The following is a 22,954-nucleotide window of genomic DNA, read 5'->3' on the forward strand; positions in this document are numbered from 1 at the left end:
TCAAAGTTTTTTTTTTTCCTTTTCAAAGAAAGGCATGATAAAATGATACCTACAGATAAAGCTAGGGAAAGAAAAACAAATGCTGAACACTCTATTGCTAAAGTAGATGAACAATTGTTGATATCATTGAGGGTAATTAAGCTATAACCTTTTTAAAAAGGGTCATCTTTTTACTGAACTTTAGGAAGTATTTTCATCATTATAAGACAGAAGCTACTTGCATTGCTATCAAGAAATTATTTTCATTGCAACTGGGCAAAGGTCATTTATAGTGTATTCGTTTTCTACAATCAAACATCAAGCTTTTAGAGGTTGCAAAATTGGAGTTCCTGTTGTGGTGCAGAGGAAACAAATCTGACTAGGAACCATGAGGTTGAGGGCTTGATCCATGGCCTTGCTCATGGGTTAAGGATTCGGCGTTACCGTTGAGCTGTGGTGTAGGTCAGAAACATGACTCCGATCCCACATTGCTGTGTCTGTGGCGTAGGCGGTAGCTGTAGCTCTGATTCGACCCCTAGCTTGGGAATCTCCATATGCTGTGGGTGTGGCCCTAAAAAGCCAAAAAAAAAAAAAAAAGGTTGCAAAATATCTGAGCCCTAAGCAATAATAAATGGCCAGATGATCCTTAGATAAGCTTATTATACAGTTCCCTACATTGATAATAAAGATCATTCGATCACTTTTGTTTGCTTTATTTGCAAGTATTAGGCTTTTACTTTTTTTGTAGTCAAGACACAATATTTGTAAGAAGTGAAGCACTTCCTGCATGTAGTTTATTATCTTCATAAAAGATCAACAGATTTTTGCCCTTCCCTAATGCTAGAGCACTGATTTGGAACCCTGGAATCTCTCATTTTGAATAGGGATATTCCAGAAGAACCAGGAGAATCACAGAAAATCAGAATCACTTTGTTCATACAAGTACCTATTCCCAATTACCCCCTTCCTTACAGAAATTGCTGAGGATTCTCATCAGTCTGGATCAGCTCTCTTCTGTGTAGCCTGGATTATTTTTTTCTTTTCTCTTTTTTTTAGGGCCACACCCATGGCATATGGAGGTTCCAAGGCTAGCGTTGAATTGCAGTGGCTGCCACTGGCCCATGCTAGAGCCACAGCAAAGCCAGATCTGAGCCACCCCTGCAATCTACACCACAGCTCACAGCAGCACGGGATCCTTAACCCATTGAGGGAAGCCAGGGAGTGAACCTGCATCCTTATGGATACTAGCCAGATTCATTTCTGCTGAGCCTTGATAGGAACTCCTGGATTATTTTTTCTTGATTATACCCTAAAGCAGAGTATCCATGTCTGGGACTAAGAAAATGAACCTGAAGTGTGAAATCCAGATTCAAAAAGCATGGTGAAGCCATACATAAATGGTGACCATTAGAAAGCTTAGAAAGGTCATCATTTTCAAATTAATACACAGAAGAATGTTTTAATCAGAAGGACTTTGAATGATTAATCCTGGTAGTCGAAGCACTCAAATTTTACTCCATGTCATAATGACCAGGGATCATGTTAAAAGGTCAATAGCTAAGCACTGCACCTAGAAATTTAGTAGGTGTGTGTTAAGCCAATTAATCTATATTTTCATAATTTTTAAGCTTCATGAATTCAGATGCTTGCGGTCTGGGATGGCATTTTATTATTATTTTTAAGGCTACATGTGTGGCATATGGAAGTTCCTGTGCTAGTGGTATTATTAGAACTGCAGCTGTCAGCCTATGCCACAGCCACAGCAATGCTGGGACCCAAGCGGCATCTGTGACCTACAGCACATCTTTAACCTACTGAGTGAGGCCAGGAATTGAGGCCGCATCCTTGCAGACACTGTGTCGGGTTCTCAACCTGCTGAGCCACTAGGGGAGCTCCTGGGGTACCATTCTTTAAGTCTATTCCAGACACATGTAGCCAGACCACTGTAAGTGCAATGTTGGGAGAGTACATCCCTTACAGGAGGATTCTCTCTACTCTCCTTTTGTACCTGCTTTAAAAGACATTGAGGAGTTCCCATCGTGGCACAGTGGTTAACGAATCCAACTAGGAACCATGAGGTTGCAGGTTCGGTTCCTGTCCTTGCTCAGTGGGTTGAGGATCCAGCGTTGCTATGAGCTGTGGTGTAGGTTGCAGACACGGCTCGGATCCCGCGTTGCTGTGGCTCTGGCGTAGGCCGGCAGCTGCAGCTCTGATTCGACCCCTAGCCTGGGAACCTCCATATACTGCGGGAGCAGCCCAATAAATAGCAAAAAGACAAAAAAAAAAAAAAAAAGACATTGAGGGAGGAAAATACCTCAATGGACAAAGGTGGGGAAGCCAGGTTGATTGAGCAGAGAATTCATTTCACATTGAAGAAACTAAATCAACTAATGGACCTCCAGAGGCTTTTTTGACCATATCTTTTCTTTTTACATTCTTTATGGGAAAGAAATGGCATAGAGTATACCAGTGAACACAATTCGCTGTTTCCATTTTTCTCTTTTGCTAAGTGAGAGTTTTACTTGAAGTGGCATCTGATTTTTCCTTCATTGTATATCAAATATTCTGGGCTTGGTAATTTTAAAATTGAGATCATTTGTTTCAGATATATTAGGAGCTATGTTGATTGACTAAAATTAAACTGTACAAGAATAGAAATAGCTCTGAGAGGAAAGAGTGGGCCTAGGAAATTGTCTCTGGATGAGCTAGCTATTTTGCATTTAGATCATTCTTATTTGGAAGGGCTGGAGATAAATGCTTTTGTGGTAGTACATAATATTAAGAAAAATTATCCAATACTTGCAAAGAAGGGAAAAATCCTCTTGCATGTTATACTGAAATCATGCTAGAGCAGCCCAGACATTATAAATAATATTCTATATATGAGAAGAGGATGCATATCTACTGGAACGCAAGGGGTGGACTGTAGTAAAAATATCTTAACTTCACTTAATCACCTGATTAATTAGTCTATTTACATTCTCATCTTCTTCAGGTACATTATCTCTTTTCTTCTGGACCTATACGTCCCCCCCATTCTACTGCCATGTTTTTCATTGTGCATATATAGGACATTGCTCTTCTGAGATGGTAAACTGCTCCAGGGGAAAGTGTTCAATTAAGCTGCACAAATAAGCCAGACAAAAGGAGTCTTTCCCTAGGATTTTTAAAATTGAAAAAGAAATCAGGAAATCTATCCTAGAGGTGAAAGTTGTCAGATGTTTAACACAGGATACGTTAGTTCCTGGTATTCAGAGAGAAAGATGATATTCTATTACCTACTCTTTGAAATTGAGACATTCTTTATTCGGAAAATGACTGTTAAAATGCAGTTAACAATTTAATTCTAAAGAAAATAAAAGAGGGAGTACAGCAATGATAATGTTAGCTTCTGGTCGAGGAACTTGTGGCCCAGCATCTGTGCCCATTTATTTGAGGGAACCTGGTCAAATCCCTCTGATACTCTGTGTCTCAGGGCCCTCATATATAATAAGTAAGATTACCAAAGTTTGTCCTGAGGCTCAAATAAATTGACAGAAGAGCTTCATACTACAAACAAAATGCATGAGGATATGAGGTGAACAGAATGACACGAGCTCTGCTCTGACATGTTCTGTCACAGAATAATTCTTTTTCTTTTTTTTTGTCTTTTTGCCTTTTCTAGGGCTGCTCCTGTGATATATGGAGGTTCCCAGGCTAGGGGTCTAATCAGAGCTGTAGCCGCCAGCCTGCGCAGAGCTACAGCAACGCAGGCTCCGAGCCACATCTGCAACGTATGCCACAGCTCACAGCAACGCCGGATCCTTAACCCACTGAGCAAGGCCAGAGATCGAACCCGCAACTTCATGGTTCCTAGTCAGATTCGTTAACCACTGAGCCACGATGGGAATTCCAAGAATAAATCTTAACAAAAACAACTACCAGCTACTTACCACATGAAACATGCCAAGCACCATATCATCATGTACAGCTGTTTATTTCATTTAATCTTACTCTCACCCTGTAACCTAGATTGTGTTATCCAAAACCTAAAGACAAATAATCTGAGGACTGGAAAATCTGACTAGTCTGATTAATGTTCTGCCTTAAAGTCCTTGTCTAGCACTGACACTAAAAGCACAAGACATAAAAGGAGGTGTTGACAATTTGTACTCATTGATATTGAAAGTTTCTTCTCTATGAAAGACCCTGGGAAAAGGATGAAAAGACAAGCCACAAATTGGGAGAAAATATTTCTAAATCACATGTCCAACAGGGTACTTATATTGAGAATCAAAAAGAACTCTCAAAATTAAGCTATTAAAACAAACAATCCAAGTGGAAAATGAATAAAAACATGGATAGATAATTCAGATATGCATATGGAAAACAATACCAGCAAAAAATATTTGGCATCATTAGCCATGAGGGAAATGTAAATTCAAGCTATGATAAGATGATATAACACACTGTCAGAAGAACTAACACCAAAAAAAAAAAAAAAAATGGTAACACCAAATACTGGCAAAAGTGTGAAGAAACTGCACAACTCATATATTGGGACTGTAAAATGGTTCAGTCATTCTGGGAAAGAGTTTGTTGATTTTTTATCCCAGAAAAGGAGAACTTATATCACACAAAAACTTGTGTGTGACTGCTCATAGCAGCCTGATTCATACTAGCCCAAACCTGCAAACACCTCAAATCTTCTTCAACTGTGAATGATTGAACAAGTTGGAATATCCAGACCATGGAGTACTACTGAGCCATAAAAATGAAACAACCTAGGTGAATTGCAAAGGAATTATTCTTAATGAAAACAGCCAGTCTCAAAAGGTTACATACTGCATAATTCCATTTGTATAACATTTTTGAGAAGACAACAATTAGGGATATGGAAAGAGATTAGTGGCTATGGTTGTCAGAGTTTAGGAAGCAGGGAGAGAGAGGGAGGTGATTTCCATAAAAGGCAGCATAAGGGGAGTTTCTATAGTGTCTCAGAGGGTTAAGATCCCAACACTCTCTCTATGGAGGATGCAGATTTGATCCCTGGCCTTGCTCAGTGGATTAAGGATCAGGCATTGCTACAAGCTGCAGTGTGGGTCACAGATGTGGCTCAGGTCTAATGTTGCTGTGGCTGAGGCGTGGGCCAGCAGCTGCAGCTCTGATTCAGCCCTTAGCCTAGGGAACTTCCATGTGCTGGAGGTATGGCCTTAAAAAGAAAAAGAAAAAAAAATAAGGCTTCATAAGGGATCCTGGTTAAAGAACAATTCTGTATCTTGATAGTAGTCTTAGGTAACCTCACCAGAGTTGATATTTCACCAAGCTAAAATACACACACAAATGAATGTATGTAAAAACTAGTGAAATCTCAGTATGGTAAGTTGTTTTTCAATATCAATTTCCTGGCCATGATATTTTGCATAATACAGAAAAACTTACCATCAGGAAAAGTGGGTGAAGAGTACACAGGATCTCCTTACTATTACTGTATAACCACCTGACTGCATTCAATTTTCTTAAAAAATAAGTATGTACTGTGGAGTAAGCACTGTGCCATGCCTGAGACCCTGCTTATTTGGTAAGTGACAGTGGGCATTTTACCCAAACTTTCATGGCTACAGTTTCTTCACCTAGAAAACTGAGTAGTAGTATTTAACTCATAGTGGTGTAGATTAAGTAGTAGCAATGTGTATAAAGAACTCAGTACAGTGCCTCCCACAGAGTTGGCAATTAACAAATGTTATCTATTATCATTAAAATGTTGAAAGAGAATGCTGATATTTGAACACAAATCTATCTAAAATAAAAGTTTATTTTTCTTCAAAGTTAAAATGATGGACAACTTTATTATTCTTTCCTCTAACTTTTTTTTTTTTTTTTTTTTTTGCTTTTTAGGGCCACATCGATGGCATATGGAGGTTCCCAGGCTAGGGCCCAATTGGAGCTACAGCTGCCAGCCTAAGCCAGAGCCACAGCAATGCAGGATCCAAGCTGCATCTGCAACCTACACCACAGCTCACACCAATGCCGGATCCTTAACCCACTGAGCAAGGCCAGGGATTGAACCCACAACCTCATGGTTCCTAGTCGGATTCATTTCCACTGCGCCATGATGGGAACTCCTCCTCTAACTTCTTTAAATATTATCGATATTGGGTGCCATCCCCTGGGGAGTCTAATTTAATTAGCTTGGGATGGGTCCCCAGCCATTGGCTTTTCTTTCTTTAATAAATTTTATTGGCATATAGCTGATTTAGAAAGTTGTGTTGGTTTCATGTGTACAGCAAAGTGAATCAGTTATACATATACATATATCCTTTCTTTTTCATACTCTTTTCTCAAGTAGGTTATTACACAGTATTGAATAGATTACCCTGTTTTATACAGTAGGTTCTTCACAGCAATTGGCTTTTTGTTTGTTCCCAGATGATTCTAATTTGTAACCTTGGATTAAGTCCCACTAAATGTGCAGGATGGTTACTTGTTGGTTTAAAAGTTTCATTGAATCAGTTCCAAGTTTGGTGACATTTCCAGTTATGTTTTTCCCTGCTGTGGTGAAGGGGACAATTTCTCAGAGTAAGACTGACATAAATGATTGCAGACACTGCTTGATGCCTGTGGCTTTGATAATGGGTCAATCCTTATCCATAGCTTAGTCCCCAGTCAGAAGGACATAGTATTTTCCCAGGAGAATGCTGGCTTTTCTCAAGGAAGAAGCAGCCAGAGCCCTGATACAGGTTCACCTCAGCTAAGGACCGAGCAGACATGAATGAGAACATGGAGAGGAGAATCTCTCCCTCTAGTCACCTATGAAGGATAAGTCAGGGCATCTCTTATAGAGAAAATCATGCTTTTCCATTCATACTGGTCAAAAGCAGACAAAAGACATGAGAAATATTCAAATCATGCCCCTTTCCAATTCCTGAAGAGAAATTTAAAAAGAAAGAAATCTCTGCTTTTTAGGTTTTTTTGGTTTTTGTTTTTTAATATTCTAACAAAACAAAGGATAATGCTGATTTCAGTGAGAGAGCAGCGAGTGATGGCTTGAAGCAAAATCTTAATTCTCTGTTCTGGAATCGAACCTGGGCAGCCTGAGTCAAGACCAGGAATCCTAGTCAATAAACCAGCTAGAGGCCAAAAGTAGATTTGCCCTGATTCTTGCCCCTGTTGAAAGAAAGAATGTTTCAAGGAGACAACAATTTGTCAAGGAGACAAACATTGTAAAAGCAGGTATAAAAATTATTATTAGAGGAGTTCCCATCGTGGCTCAGTGGTTAACGAATCCGACTAGGAACCATGAGGTTGTAGGTTCGATCCCTGGCCTTGCTCATTGGGTTAAGGATCCGGCGTTGCCGTGAGCTGTGGTACAGGTCGCAGACGTGGCTCGGATCCCGCGTTGCTGTGGCTCTGGTGTAGGCCAGTGGCTACAGCTCCGATTTGACCCCTAGCCTGGGAACCTCTATATCCCACAGGAGCGGCCCCAGAAAAGGCAAAAAGACAAAAAAAAAATTTATTGTTAGAAACACAATACAACATGTGAGAGAGCACACACAGAAGTAGTTATTTATCTAAGGCAGAAGTAAAGCAGTAACACACACCCAAAGGAGTGAGGGTGTGGGTGGCCCCCTGACTGAGGAGCACACCAGAGAAGAGATATAAGATATTTTATAGGCCACTTCTTCCAGGTCTTTGTCTTCCTTTGTCCAATTATCTTGTTTTATCTTTCACACCCGACCAGACTCAGGGCCCTCCCCCACTCTGTGGGCCTATCTTTTTGGCCAAGATGGATTCTAAAGCAGAGCTTGGTGGAAGGTGATCTAGACTTATTATGGCCTGGCAGCCCCCCTTTCTAACCCATCTGGGGTCTCTCTGCACACGTGGGGTTGGGGTCTCCCTGACCCTGAAGATGGGGATATGCAACCTCTTGGTCTTTTGTCCAAGCAGGGCTCAGCCTCTCTTTTGATCCTGTCATTACCATTGTTTAAAAAGTTCACAGAAGACAAGCACCAGTTATTTGCCTTGTGCCTGTTATTTCTATCTTGAAGCATAGATAGATGGCTGGTTGTAAATGGTTGTCCCAGATCCCACCTATCTCCTGCCTCAGGAAGTGTAAATAAGAGGATATTTGTAAATATGTATCCTGGAGCCCATTATCTCTTGCCTGAAATCTATGAATTAAAAGGGGTTTTGTTTTTGTCTTTTTATTTATTTATTTATTTATTTTCATTTGTTCTACTTTTTTAAAAAATGCATGAAAATAATATTAGGACAATCTTATTTATTTACTAATTTCAAATAGAATCTCTTCATCCCCCCTGCCTACCCTCACTCAGAACATATACACACTGGGGGTCTTCAAAGTAGGTGCCATAGTCTTCTCCTGGCCCCCTTGCTGTCCATGCAGGCCATCCTCCTATAAAGAGCTGAAGTGTCCTCTTCAAACTTGAACCTGGACGGGCCCTCAGACTTTCTGTGACTGCATGGCCTAAGACAGCTCCAGACTTAGACCTTAAGTTTAAAAGATTCTTTTTTTTTTTTTTTTTTGGTCTTTTTGCCTTTTCTAGGGCTGCTCCTGTGGCATATGGAGTTCCCAGGCTAGGGGTTGAATTGGAGCTGTAGCCACTGGCTATGCCAGAGCCACAGCAACGAGGGATCCGAGCCACGTCTGCAATCTACACCACAGCTCATAGCAACGCTGGATCCTTAACCCACTGAGCAAGGCCAGGGATCGAACCCGAAACCTCATGGTTCCTAGTTGTATTCGTTAACCATTGTGCCACGATGGGAACTCCAAAAGATTCTGATTTTGGTTTTAAGTTGTCAACAAGGATTCTTGGGCTCTCCTGCCAGAAAGAGGCGCTATGGAGAGGCCCTGGGAAGAGCTACCATCAAGAGGGAGATACTGTGGGCAGGAGAGCCCAGTCCCACCCAAAGTGAGACAAAAGTCCAGGTGGGAGGCCTGCTTAAAGACCTTACAGCCCAACCCAGCATCTAGGTGGTGACTGCCACCTCCTGAGGAGTCCTTATGAATGGTACAAGGAGCAGGACTGTGCAGCACGACCCCAGAAGCATGAGAAATGGGAAGGCATTCTGGGTTTATGCCACTGAGTCGCAAAGATTTTTGTTGTGCAGCAATAGATAACTGAAACACATGCCATCTTCCTGATCGTAGAAAGAGATGCTAAAACTCCTCTGGTCCTCATGGTCACAAAAATTTTGATCAATGCTCATTTATATTCATTGTCTAAGAGTTCTGTTATAGTTTTCTTAAGAAACCTGGTGTTTTTTATATTTATTTATTTATTTATTTATTTATTTATTTATTTATTTATTTATTTCAATGCCTGTGGCAGGCATATTGAAGTTCCCAGGCTAGGGGTCCAGTTGGAACTGTAGCTGAGGCCTATTCCACAGCCATGGCAACACTGGATCTGAGCCACATCTGCAACCTGTGAAGCAGTTGCATTTTGTGGCATTGCTGAATCCTTAATCTACTTATTAGGCCAAGGATCCAGCTCGCATCCTCATGGACACTATGTCAGGTTCTTAAACACCAAGCCACAACAGTGATGCCAAGAAACCTAGTTCTTAATGGTATCATCTTAAACACACAGGAACATAACACCACCAACCACCACCAATAACAACAACCAAAGTAGTATGTTGTGACTTTCTTTGAGTGTTTGGCTGGAGAGTGAGAATCAGTGATTGATTGTGTGATAGAAACAAGGATAACTCAACTCTGAATTATAAATTTTGTTTTAAATGCTGGTTTGCTCTGCCCGTGATGGGCAGTTCACAGGCTCTGAGGTCTGGCTACTTAAGAATGGCTCCACAACACAGATTACACACCTGTTCCCTCAATACATTATTTTTGCTAAGTTGCTATTTGCATTAATATATATTCATCAATAGATCAATTTGAAAAATGCTGAGTTCTGTTTATTACACTATAGACCTGTGGTTAAAAAAAGAAAAAAATGTGTTTCTGAAGAGAAGCAATGTGAAGAAATGGAAAAAACTACTTCATCATACAGCTTAGATGCCACATAATACAAAGCTGAGAAAAAGCAAATTTATTTTGGGCTCCAAAATCATTGGGATGTAGCCGTGAAGTTAATACTCATGTTGCTGATGAAGGGTGTCGAATTGAACACTCTGGATTATTCTAGGCCATTAATAACCACAATCTGCTTGAAATAACCATGGCAACACCAGTAGCTAAGTACAGTACAATCACCCTGATTACCATAGAATTAGCACAAAACAAATGTTTATTCTTTTCCTAAATAGATGTATTATTACAGTGATAACAGCTTCCTATTTATCCCAGGTTTTTTTCCACATCACTCCTACTCTGAACAATGGGAGGATACATCTTTGCCTGACATTTGTTTCTGATTTCTTTTCCCAGATCCAAGGAGCATGCAGGGGACTGGGTGGAAGCTGACCTTTCATTTCCCTTCCCCTCTTGCCTCTGTCTGATAGCATAACACACTAGAAAGCATAACACACATATCGATTCATTGATCACTATCTGGGTGCCAGAACCAGGATGCTAACCTTTAGAAATGTGCCTTGAAGCTGCAGATTCAAGTAACCAACCTGAATTGCATGTTAAATGAAATCACGTAAGTGTTGATTTCTTTGGTATCCACAGAGCATAGCCCCACATCCCATGTGCTCCTAGCCTATGTGGTCTATGGGAAGGAGATGCACCAAATTCCATAGTATGTTACCTGCCTCTGTCTACAGCTGCTGTGGCAGGCACTTGTCAAAGACACAGCCAACCCATACCATGGCCAGACAGGGGAAGCTTAAGTCTAGTCACAGCCTCTCCGCTTGCTGGCCCTGTGAGCTGTGATGACAGCTGGCACTTGGCTGTCCCCAAAACCCCCTTTCACAGTACCCGGCACAGCACTTCCACAGTGATTGAAGCAATTAGCTGCCGAGCGGCTGATGTACCCCGCAGAGGGCTGGTGGCTCGTCTGACACATCTGGGCACTGAAAGTAATTGAAACAGCTGCTTCTGCCCATATGGCAGCAAAAGCTGGTTGTGCAGAGTCTGCTGCCTGGGCTGTACAAACCTCAGGCAAATTAGCCATCATTAATCCCCAGATCTGACCAGCATACGCAGAGCCACTAATCAAGATAGCTGAGGGTGAGGGGTGCTGAGAAAAAGAGTCCCTTTAAAATTTCTAAATGGAATCCCAGCTAAAAAATAAAAAAATAAATAAAACACACTAACCCAAATTACAGCCTTTCTTTTCCTGAGTGCTTTTCCTCCCCCGCCCCGTGAGGACGATCTGTGTCTGCTGGTGTCTCCGTTAGAGATTGCTAAAATTGCAGTGCAACTTTCTGTAAGTGTCACAGTGCTCAGCGCAAACCTGGCATCCTGCAGTTATAAATAGCTTGGCGCCTGGAGAGTGAGAACTGGGATATTGTGCAGCCTTGGTGCTCTGGCTCTGAAGCCCAGGAAGCCACGGTAATCACAGCCCTGATGAGAGAAGATAAGCTGCACCTGACCCAGGCTGGAGAGCCCAGGTGCTCTGCCTTCCAGAGGAAGGATGCACTGCTGACAGTTAGAGGGACTGGGATTCCATCTTTGGACCTCAAAGGGATGGGTCTTCCCTGATAGGGAATTTATGGACTAGGATTTAGTTGTTTAGAATGGGCCTGGGTAACAGGTGAGAGGTCAGGGGCCACCTGGCAGGTAAAGGGGAGCTCTCTTACCCGCAATACTGGGGTTGATGATGGCACAGACTCTGCAGCTTCAAAAGACTGTTGTGCCTCAACTTCTGCATTGTGGGATGGGGGCCGGCAGCTGTCTCATTTACACCTTGCAACTGGTGTCATTATTCAGATGGCTCCTCATTATGCCTGATGACACCTCTGTACATTTGAAAGGTGGTGTGGTGCATCTGGGCCATGGTGGGGAAGGGAATTGTAATCCCAGAGGTGTGAGTGCACTGTGGGTGTGTGCACTGGGTGCGTCACCAACCTCTGTGGCCAGAGAGACAGTCCAGACCCCCAGACCTAAGGGGGATTTTGTTCCTTTGAGAAATAGAAATTTCTGGAATGAATAAGATTGGAATAAGAAAATAGAGGTGCTATTAGATTGACCCTCAGTTACCCTGGCTTCTGATTTCATCTCCAAGTTTTACAGGGAAATACCTTCCCTAGGACAGGAGCGCTTGTTTTCACTGTCAAGGTCATCTGCCTTCCTGGTGTCCGCGTGGACGGATGCTACTTGTTTCATTGGGGAAGGCTGACACTTTCTTTTGAGGGTTGTTCACCTGTGCTGAGCCCCCCAATGTAATAACTCACATTGAAGGAATAATAAATAACCCCTGACCTCTGAGATAGTTACTTAGTACTTTGCTGAAGTAATGTAACCAAGTTCACAGAATTTTTTCACTGATCTGGAAGTCATCATGATGACCATTGTCTTCCGGGACTTCCGTTGAAGAACTGAAGGGGAAAGTAAAATGACTCCCTGAAAATACAGCAGAATAGCAGTTTCTCCAAATGGCTGCTTTGAAAAACATGGTTAAAGTGAAAGTCAGAATAGACAATATTCTCTGAAACCCAATGTAGTTACTCTCTCGTAGGGTTAATTTTTATCTTAAGGCAAACATTGATGATGTTCTTTTCAACCTTTTCTCCCCTCGGGTATTCCTTTAAGTGGCTTCTCGAGGACCATGGGCGTGCCTTCCTCATTAGCATATTCTGTGCTCATGCCCACATTTCAGATTTATTCCATTTTGGCTGATTTGCTTTACTGGCCAGTTATACTTATTACCATTAAAAAAAATTTTCTGTTGTTGAAAAGTGATATTTGCTCAAATGAGACAAGTTGGGGGAGTGGGGGGATTTGGGAGGTGGTGGGATGCGCTGGGGGTTTGAGATGGAAATGCTATAAAATTGGGTTGTGATGATCGTTGTACAACTATAAAAGTAATAAAATTCACTGAGTCAAAAAATCAAAAAGAAAAGTAGTATTTGCTACTATCTGTTATTTATCTGTCAAACATTGATTAAGGGCCTACTGTGTGCCAGGCAATGGGCATATCATGGTGAACAAACCCTTGTTCTCCTAGAGCCTGCCCTCTAGTGAGGGGAGATAAATAAACGAAATCCAGTGTCCCCAGAGCTGGTGAAGGCTGATGGGGGGATAGGGTGGGAATAATAAAGCAAAAAGGAGAAAAGGCAGTTCCGGGGGTGTCAGGTAATGCTTCCCTGTGGGGTTGACATCTGAAAAAAAACCTGATGTGGGAAGGGCAGGAGGCATGCAGCTGTGACGAGCAGATACCTTCCAGTGGGCAGAGAAGTAAAAGGCCTTAAGACAGAACTTGTGCTTGGCAGGTTAGAGAACATCCAGTGTCCAGAGTTACCCAAGGGCTATAAGTGTCAGAGATAATGGAAGTCGGATGCTAGCTAAAGTGGTAAGGACACACTTAAATTGGTAATATACCATTGCAATAGGGAACAGAAGCCAAAGGGGAATTGAATTCCACTTTGATTTTCACACAAGTGATTGGGTGTTTTAAAGGGAGAATGAGGGAGGAAGGAGGGGGTAAGTGGGGGCTCTGTAGAGTCAGGGACCTGAAAAACTACAAAAAGGAGGAAAGAGTTTGGTCCACATGAAATCCATCTGGGTTTGCTAACTGGCTAACTGGCATTTCTGGAAGTTAGGCTTCTACCCTCCCGTAGAGTCAAGGAGACAGAGTCTCTATCCTTAGGTGCTGGCTGGAACAGACAGTAAGTCTTCTGGCAGCCTTGAGCTTTCTCAGGCAGGCACTTTTAAGGGGTTAGGGTCATCCTTGGCATGTGGCTTTTGAGCTGGTAGAAGTGGTACTCGTGTTTGTCTGAGTCTTTGCAGGCCAAAGTGGAGGCCTAGTTGAGAAAAGGCTCAGAGCAGCTTGACTGGAGTTTGGTCAAGGAGAGAATCTTTTTTAGGGTTGGGAATTGTAGGAGTAGAAACCAGCAAGAAAGGGGTGATGAAGGATGGGGCATGCTGTAAGTCTTTGTTAGCAGGAAACTACTGGAGATTTTGGGACAGTAGAGTGGAATGCTCTGTTTCAATATTGTAACACAATGTGTTGACTGCTCTGAGAATTGTCTGAAAGGGACAAGGGAAGAAACAGGAGACCAGTTAGGAGGATATCGCAATAATCTAGGCTGGAGATGCTGTGGCATCACAGAGATGCTTGGAAGGTCACAGTCACAGTGCAAGGCATGAGGGAGGGTTGACTATGTGCAAAGGTTGAAGGGCGAGCCAAAGGACTGGCTGAGGATTAAAGAGATTAAAGAGAGTCAAGCATCTCTCCCAGAGTCTTGGCCAAGGTTACCGAATCCTTGCTCTGTGCCAGACTGTCTCAAGCACTTTGTATGCATTGTCTCACTCATTTAATCATCAAACAGTAGCATGAGCTGGGTGTAAAGACCTTCCCCATTCTACAGAGTTGAAGTGACTTACCAAGGTCATGTCAGAGAATCTGTGACAGAGTGGGGGGTGGGGGGGAGGCGGGACTGTGTGACTTCAGTGCCCTAGAATTTCATCACTGCTCTCCTTTGAAGAGCCAAGGAGAATATAAAATGGAGAGAGCTCATTCTCAAGTTGGCTTGGCTTTTTCAGCCACCTCCTTCTGGTTTAACTTAGCTTCCCAATCCTTGAGAACAGGGTGGGAATGATTCTGATGTTATACTTCAGTTTGTAGACTTTTTATTCCAAAGATGTCTCTAGTTAAAAACAATACAGCATGCTTGCCTCAGGGGTTTTTTTTATTCCTTCATAAGAGTGAGATCCCAATTCCCCAGTACATTCTCTATTTTTCTGTTTCCCCTGTTGATGAAACCATACCCTCTCATTTCCTTAAATTTTCTTTTTCATGAGATAAAAGTCCTGACCTAATCCTGATAGAATGACTTAGGTGATGTTTTGAACTACATTTCAAAATTCCTCAGATGTTTTTACATGGAGCATTCACCTCCTCAGACTCTTACTCAACAGCATACTTGTTAAGAGCCTGTGTTCTGGAGTTAAATTATCTGCAGTTGAGTCCTTACTCCACAATTCTTTGTTGTGTGATATTGGGTGAGTTCCTCCATCTCTCTGTGCATATGTTTCCTCCTTTATAAAGTAATGATGAATAATTTTGATATCAGAGGGTAGTGTGAAGATTAAATGAATTAACACATGTAAAGTCCCTTAGAACTTGAGGCTAATAAATGCTTAAGAAAAAGTAGTGGCTTTAAAATGATAATACTATTATTACATTCTTATTCTCATCATCATTATATAACACAACCATGGCTAAAATGCACTTCATTTCTCAGTGTTGGAGTTTATTGAAGAAGCTCAACTGGAGACCAGTTAAATTGAGGTTGCCTCCCTCAAGAGTTTAAATATGTTTTTCATCCAGATACTGATATACCATTTGCACATGCATCTTAGACAACTACTAAAAACATATGATTTTAAATTAGGATTTACCAAAAATTCCAAAACTGTGACTAATTGCAATTTAGATTTAATTGCTGTCAGTTCCAACCAAGAGTTACGAAGGGCTTTCCCAAATCTACCCCTAACATTTACGTGCCTAGGGAAGGAGCCCAATTGGAGGCCACATACCATTCACTTACATATTTAAAAGAGAGCACACCCTGGACTGTGAAGCCTGTCTCATGGATTGTGCTCCCTCTTGGACTCTGAGCAAGGTATGGGATCATTGGACTAGCACCTCATGTTTCCTTTTTGCTCTGTAGGCTAAAAGACCACATGCCTTCTGTCTCTGAAACCAGAGTAACATCAGAAAGCATGTCCATAGCAATAAGTACCTTAAGGGCCAAGGAAACAATGTAATGGTTTCCAGCAGCTACTGTGGTACGATCCCTTGCATTAACAGGTCTGCACAGCCCAACATCATACCTTGAGACACAGATCTAGAAAGAGAACATCTTCCTGCAGACCTTAGAGGAGGCCTATCCACTTGAAATGTCTAGAAATAAACTACAAATGGCTTTTGGAACCAGTGGTGTAGGTCTCTCCCCAACCCATCCAGTGGACTTTCTCCTTCCTTTATCCCTAACTTTATGTTCCTAGGATGGCCCTTTTCAAGAATGAGGGAAAGACAGGAGTATAAGAACATGAGACAAAGGCAGACGTGAAAATTCCCCTCACCCTTCAAAGGTCTAAGACTTCCTTTGTCTTTCCATCTCTCAGTGATGGGAAATCTTTTCATTGAAAAATGTACTCCCCTCTTCCATCTCCAGGATAGACTTATGTTTTCTGGCCTTGGCATTTCTTCTTTCTGCAAAGAGATTTAATTAAGTTGTAATTACAAGGGGCAAGAACTAACTGCCCCTTTGCATACAATATGCTCTACAGATTCCAAGAGTAAAGAAAAATCTAATTTGTAAATGAAAAAGAGAGAAGGGCTCGGTAAGCACACCCCACCCCTTTGGCAAAAAGTAGCTTCATTTCTTTTTAACTGCTCCTTTTAGGTCTTTGTGATAAAACCCCTTTGTCAACAAGATCTTGGGGGGCATGGAATTACCTTCAATGCAACATAATTTGCCTCATTTTGTGTGTGTGTGTGTGTGAGAGAGAGAGAGAGAGAGAGAGAGAGAGAGAGAGAGAGAGAGAGAGGATGGGATAGAGTGAGAGAGAATCCTCTTTGTTTATAAGAGTTTTTATGGTGGGATGGGAGATAGGGTAGGGGATTATAAGTAATGATATTTTATCCTTTTTAGTTTAATACTTGAGAAAAATGAATGAGAACCTCAGCATTGCTAAAGAGGCTAGCAAATGAGTTTTTTTCCCTCTGTTTTTCTGCTAATATCTCTGGTTCCTATTCTTATATAGGATTGTGATAAGTAGGAGTAGGAAATCAATTCATAGGATAAAAAGGCACGGTCCAGTTATTTCCTCTTTTAGTTATTTGCATCTCCCTTCTATTGTGGTCCAGTGAAAGGTGATATTTATGGACACTTAAAAGAGGAGAGTCAGCATCCCAATCACAAAGAACCTGATGCCCAGTGATGTATTCAGTATTATTTTGCAAATTTCCTCTATGAAAGCTGATAAGTAAGCAGTAGAATTGAAAAAATGAAATCCTCTATTGACTTCAGATTCCAACTTTGTCTCAACTGCTGACAAAACATAATCAATCTTTTAATTACTCAGTGATGAAATCCCAATAAAGATCATATGCTTTTGCAACAAATTTATTCACTTATTTTTACTGTATTTTTATAGCCTCTGAAAACAAAAGCTCTTGCAGGCAGTTTCAGCTGATAGAAACTATTTGGTTTTTTCTTTGATAAAAATGATGTTAAGCCCATATGTAGGAGACAGTTTTAAAAATTCAGTGAGTATACTCATGACTAAAATTCTCTGAAATATGATGTATACTTATCTGACTTTCTCATGTTTCAGGTCAGATCTGCACTGTTTCTGTCCACAGGCTGGTGTGAGACATACAGAGGAAAAAGTAAGATACATTTTATTTCTTAGTGATCTTTAAACTAATATTATACATATCAGACATGAATAAACTGTATTTCTGAGTGACTGAAGAGATTATATTTTAGGCATTTTATACAAGTAATCACTAGACCCGCACAATGTTTCATAAAATGTCTGTTTAATTTTTTAATTTTTGTTTTTGAGACAATTAGTGCTAAAAATACCTAGAACAGAGCCTATATAACTGTATAACTTACTTTTCCCAGTGTGTTGCTTGAATGAATTCTAACTAAAACCATTGTTTCCCTGGGTATATATTCACTGAAGACTGAGAGAAAGGAGACCAGTGCCCTGACAGTCATTTACATCTTGTCTCCCAGCTTCCACCCCGCCCGCCTCCGCGATATGAAGGCACAGACTCTGAGAGTGCACTTTGGCCCTGCCTGCTGTCTCTGTTAGCCCCTGTGCAGGCCTTGCCAAAGGCTGACGACAGGGAGAGTTGGTAGGACTGGAGAATGAAGGAGGGGCTAGATCTTTCCCCTCTCTTTCCTGTTGCTTCAGCATTGTTCTAGCAATGCAGTTGTTTCCGGTCCCAGCTTCACTTGCCACTTACAGAATCAGCCTGACTCCCTTTCTAGAGGTTTGAGCAGCAGATCAAAGGTGGTTCCGCACTGAAGGTCTAAGTTTCCAGGTCCTGATACCCACAACCACTTCCTTTTATTCCCCAAGTTATTTTCTTTGAGTTAATCAACTCCGTGCTCTTTTTGGTGGTGGTGGTGTTCTTTAAATATTCCAGCACCAATAGAGAATTCCTTATTTTAAATTACGGACACTGTCATAGAGCAAGGTTTCATATTCCTGACAATGCAGTGGTACTAGTAATCATACAAATTATTAATCTTTCTGTCTGAAAAAAATTTTACTACAGAGAATTTAAAAAATATTATTAACATAAAAGAAAATAAAACATTAATATAATTACAGTTGATTATATATAATTAATATTATATATATACAGTTGATTCTCATTATTTGGGGTAGTTATGTTCTATAAAGTCACCCTGAACACTTGGTGAATGTGAAATCATTGTTTCTAGAGAAAACAGAGGCTTAGGTTCCTGCCAGACTCTGGTCTTGACATTTTAGTCAGTCAATCAATACATCACATTTTTTTATGTGTGTTTCTGTTTAAAACATCTTATTTTATATATAGTTTATTCATTAACATTTCACTCATGACCCACAGTACTCTTGCCTAAAGGAAGCTTATCTGACACATGTGGTCTTCCCATAAGCCTTCTTGCACTTTGGATCACTAGTCTGTACTTCAGCACTATGCTGCAAGTATTGCCAATAAATAAATAAACAAATAGAAAATATTTTCCAGAATTGTGTTTATTATGTGATATGCCAGGCTTTTCACTGTGTTGTTTACTTGATCACACAACCTTCAGAAAAGGTAGCACTATTTGCATGAATGCTCATGGGTTAAATAAGTGGTGAAGCAGGGGTTTGATGAAGATTTACCTATCATCTAAACTCATTTTCTTGCTGGTATAAGATGTAATGATATAATTATACACACGGACTTAATTATGACAATATAATTATTAATGTGCATATAATACTAACACAAAGGACAGATATGGCTATGTAATTCATTTTAAATCAGGAACACATCTTTTTCACTTCCAATCTCATTCTTGTGGTTGTTGGCAGAATTCAGTTTCTTCCAGGTTGCTGGCCTGAAACCTCTCCCAGTTCCTTGCCATGTGGGCCTGACCCAGGGGCAAATTATAACATGGCGGATGGCACCCTGCAGGGTGAGGGAGCAAGAGAGCATGAGAGGGTCTTACTGCAAGCTATCCTGGAAGGCATATTCTATCATTTTCGTCCATAATAAATTCATCAGAGAGGAGTCCTAGAGGAGGGTTCATAGTTCCAGCCACATTCACAGGTGATTGCAGGAAAGCACAGATACCAGGAGGTGGGGTCACTGAAGGCCATCTTCCAGGCTGCCTACCATAAACACTAATAATGTAAAACATAAAACACACTTCTTAATAATTCAAGAGTTGCAGGAGGAAAAAAAAAAAGGAAATCGCTGAAGTATTTAGAAAGCAACATGAATAGTTTTATATAACAAAACTTGTAAATGCAGCTATAAAAGTATTTAGAGTGAAATTTGAAGGTTAAATTCTTATCTTTGGAAAAAAAACATTTAAAAGGTTAAAAAAAATCAGCCAATACAAATAACTTTGTCACATCAAGAATAAACACGACAACAACAACAAAAGAACCAGAAGGGGCTAATGAAAAACAATTTAAAAAAAGATGAAAGAGAAAATAAGCCATACAATCCCTAAAAGAATCAGGCTGGGGTGATCTTACAGATAAGTTTGTCAAAGATGCAGAGAGAAAGATAATCCTTATATTTGCAATAATTCAGAAACTAAATAAGAAGGGAAGCTGCTCCTATTCAACTCATTTTGTGAAACCAATTTTATGGATAAAGATATAATAATTTATCAATAGATATAAAGGTAAAGATTCCATATGAAATATTAAAAAAGCTAAATACAGAAATGCATTAAAAATTGTATTACAAACAAGTGGAATTTAACACAGGGGTGGAAATATGGTGAGATATTAGAATGTCTAGAATTGCTAGATTAAGGAAAATATATTAAAACCTCAATACATATAAAAATCATTAGATAAAATCCAATACTACGATAAAAATTTTTAGTCTACTATTGATGGAAAGGGACTTCTTTACTTGGTTAAATTGTTTTTACTAATAGTATAAAGCAAGTAAACATGGAGTTCCCATCATGGCTCAGCTGAAACAAATCTGACTAGCATCCACGAGGACAGAGGTTTGAGCCCTGGGCTCGCTTAGTGTGCTAAGGATTGAACATTGCTGTGAGCCGTGGTGGAGGTTGAAGACGAGGCTCAGATCTGGCATTGCTGTGCTGTAGGCCAGTGGCCCCTAGCCTGGGAGCCTGCATATGCTGTGGGTGTGGCCCTAAAAAGATCATAAAAATAATAATATAAAAACCAAAAACCATGCTGTACATCCAGAAAGACAAATTAGTTATGTAGCAGTGAATCTAACAAAATAAAAATTCTAAATTAAGAGAAATTACTCTGTTCTCGAATGGGATGTTTTGGCAGTATAAATTTTTGAATATTATTACATAATATTATGATGTTTATGATGTATATTAGATGTCAGCTAAAATCCCCCCCAAAATATATTTTTTTGGTTGGATTGGACAAATTGATTCTAAAATATTGGAATGCTTATACATAATAGAGATCCTAAGGGCAGACTCATGGATATATGTGAACTTGCAACATGACATTGGAATTTAGTACAGAAATGATGGACTATGTTATACATGGCATGAGGACCACTGGGTATCCACATGGGAACAGTGACTAGAAAAAAACATTTTGAAATGGATTATATGTAAAACTATGAAAACTAAAACTTTCAAACTTTCAGAAAACATAGAATAATCTGTTCATAATTTTTGTATAGAGAACACTATCTTGCATATGACATACAAACTATAAATTAAAAAAAAATCAGTATACGTGTGACTCACTAAAATGATAAACTTCAGTATAACAAGATCACTAATAAAGGAGTGATGCGGTGTTCCTATTGCGGCGCAGCAGAAATGAATCCGACTGGGAGCCATGACATTGTGGGTTCAATCCCTGGCCTCTCTCAGTGGGTTAAAGATCTGGTGTTGCTGTGAGCTGTGGTGTAGTTTGCAGACATGGCTCAGATGGTGCATTGCTGTGGATGTGGTGTAGGCTGGCAGCTGTAGCTCCGAGGTGACTCCTAGCCTGGGAACCTTCTTATGCCACAGGTGCAGTCCTAAAGAGAAAAAAAAAAATTAATAAAAGTTGAAAGATACGCCTCACATTGGCCAAAAATATGTGTAACACAAAGCACAAGTTAACAATTAAAAGTCAAGTTTCGTGTGGAATATCTGGTATTAAGCAAGAACAAAAACATCAGAAAAAAAGAAAAAAGCAAAAAACATGAACATATTGTTCACAGAAGAAATCTGAATGGCCAATCATGGTAGGATAAAATGTTCAACCTTAATAGAAACCAGGAAATTGAAAGATAAATATACTTTCGGGAAACCCCTGCTTGTGACACAGGGATATGATGGCAAATATGTCCCCAGAGCAGTGTTTGTAATTGTGGAAAATTGTAAGTTACTTGAATACCTCTCATAATGGATGGAGTAATGCACTCAATTGAAACAAACAAACCAGGCATATATGTACTCACATTACCATCTTAAATAAATGGAATAATACATTTACAGCTTAAACAAATATAGTGTTGACTGGAAATACCAAGATATAGAAAGACATATACAATGTGGTAAATTTACTTAAATTAGGTAAATGTTTTTCCACGATATCCATATTTATTAAATGTGTTCCCACAAATATCAGTTGAGCACAAAGCCCAGACCCAGAAACAAAGAACTGACCTTCAAACCACAGACCTGTGTGTAAAGAGCTGTAAGGTAATCTTAAACTTGAATTACAACTTTAAATAAAAATAACCAGTTTTCCAAACTCCCCAACCACATACATTTTCATCATCCCTAAAGATGTGGAAATCATACTGGCTCTGTGAATATTTTCCAAGGTAGGTTAGGACATGTGGATGGATGTAACTGACTAGTTTAGTAAAGGAAGTCTACCCAGAAGCTAGAAAGAAAGGCATACACATTTATTCAATTTTCTATTGAATTAATATAGTTGCATAATGCTGATTGTGGAAGCAGATGTATTAAACTGCGAAAGAGGCATGGGCATTACAAACACCAATTCATGTGGGGAGAGGTAAAGAGGACTGGGAACAGGTCTGGGGCCTCTGCTGTGCTCTGACTTTAACGGAGGTGATAATGGTGAGAAGTTTGTTGGATTGTTGGTGTCAGTGACTAAGCCATGCACAGCTCTGCCCTTTCGTTTTGTGGCGTCATCTATCTCAGAAAAGAGAGGATGGGCAATCCTAATGCATTTACTTACTGTTTACTACTTCTTCCCTGGGCCCTTCATTACCAAGAGCTGGGCAGGAATCCACCTTAAAACAGCTCTTTCTCTTCTTAATCGTGAACCTAGAGTGAAATAGCTCTCCTGTATTATCTTTGCCTCTACTGTGCAAAGATAATTGTTTCTTCTATATTCTTCATGATCAAATTTCTTCCCACAACAGGTTTCCATTGCCAAGCTATTTATTGACATTTCAAAGTTGTTTCTGTTGTCAAAAATATATTTTAGTATTTTTTAAAAGAATTTTCTACACAATTCCTATGGCTAGTTTTAACAAAAGATTTCAGAAAACGTTCCTGAGAGATCATCCATTCACTGGAATATGTTTATATCTGTATAAAAATTTAATTTTCACGGAGGTATGATGGAGAGAGAAAGGTTGAATGGATGGGTAAGTGGGTTGGAGAGAATTATTGGCCTGCTCAGTCC

General features: G+C 40.2%; 1 long non-coding RNA gene across 2 annotated transcripts in view; it reads left to right on the forward strand.

The window, feature by feature from the left end:
- LOC106504490 overlaps nt 1–22,954 on the forward strand; it is a 517,287-nt gene that overhangs the window by 428,702 nt on the left and 65,631 nt on the right. For both annotated transcript variants that reach the window (XR_002345962.1, XR_001297976.2), the window contains one exon: nt 17,402–17,456. This is a non-coding gene — a long non-coding RNA (uncharacterized LOC106504490). The remainder of the gene's footprint in view (nt 1–17,401; nt 17,457–22,954) is intronic.

This window comes from Sus scrofa, chromosome 7 (genome assembly GCF_000003025.6).
Source record: "Sus scrofa isolate TJ Tabasco breed Duroc chromosome 7, Sscrofa11.1, whole genome shotgun sequence".
In the NCBI taxonomy this organism is placed as follows: domain Eukaryota; kingdom Metazoa; phylum Chordata; class Mammalia; order Artiodactyla; family Suidae; genus Sus; species Sus scrofa.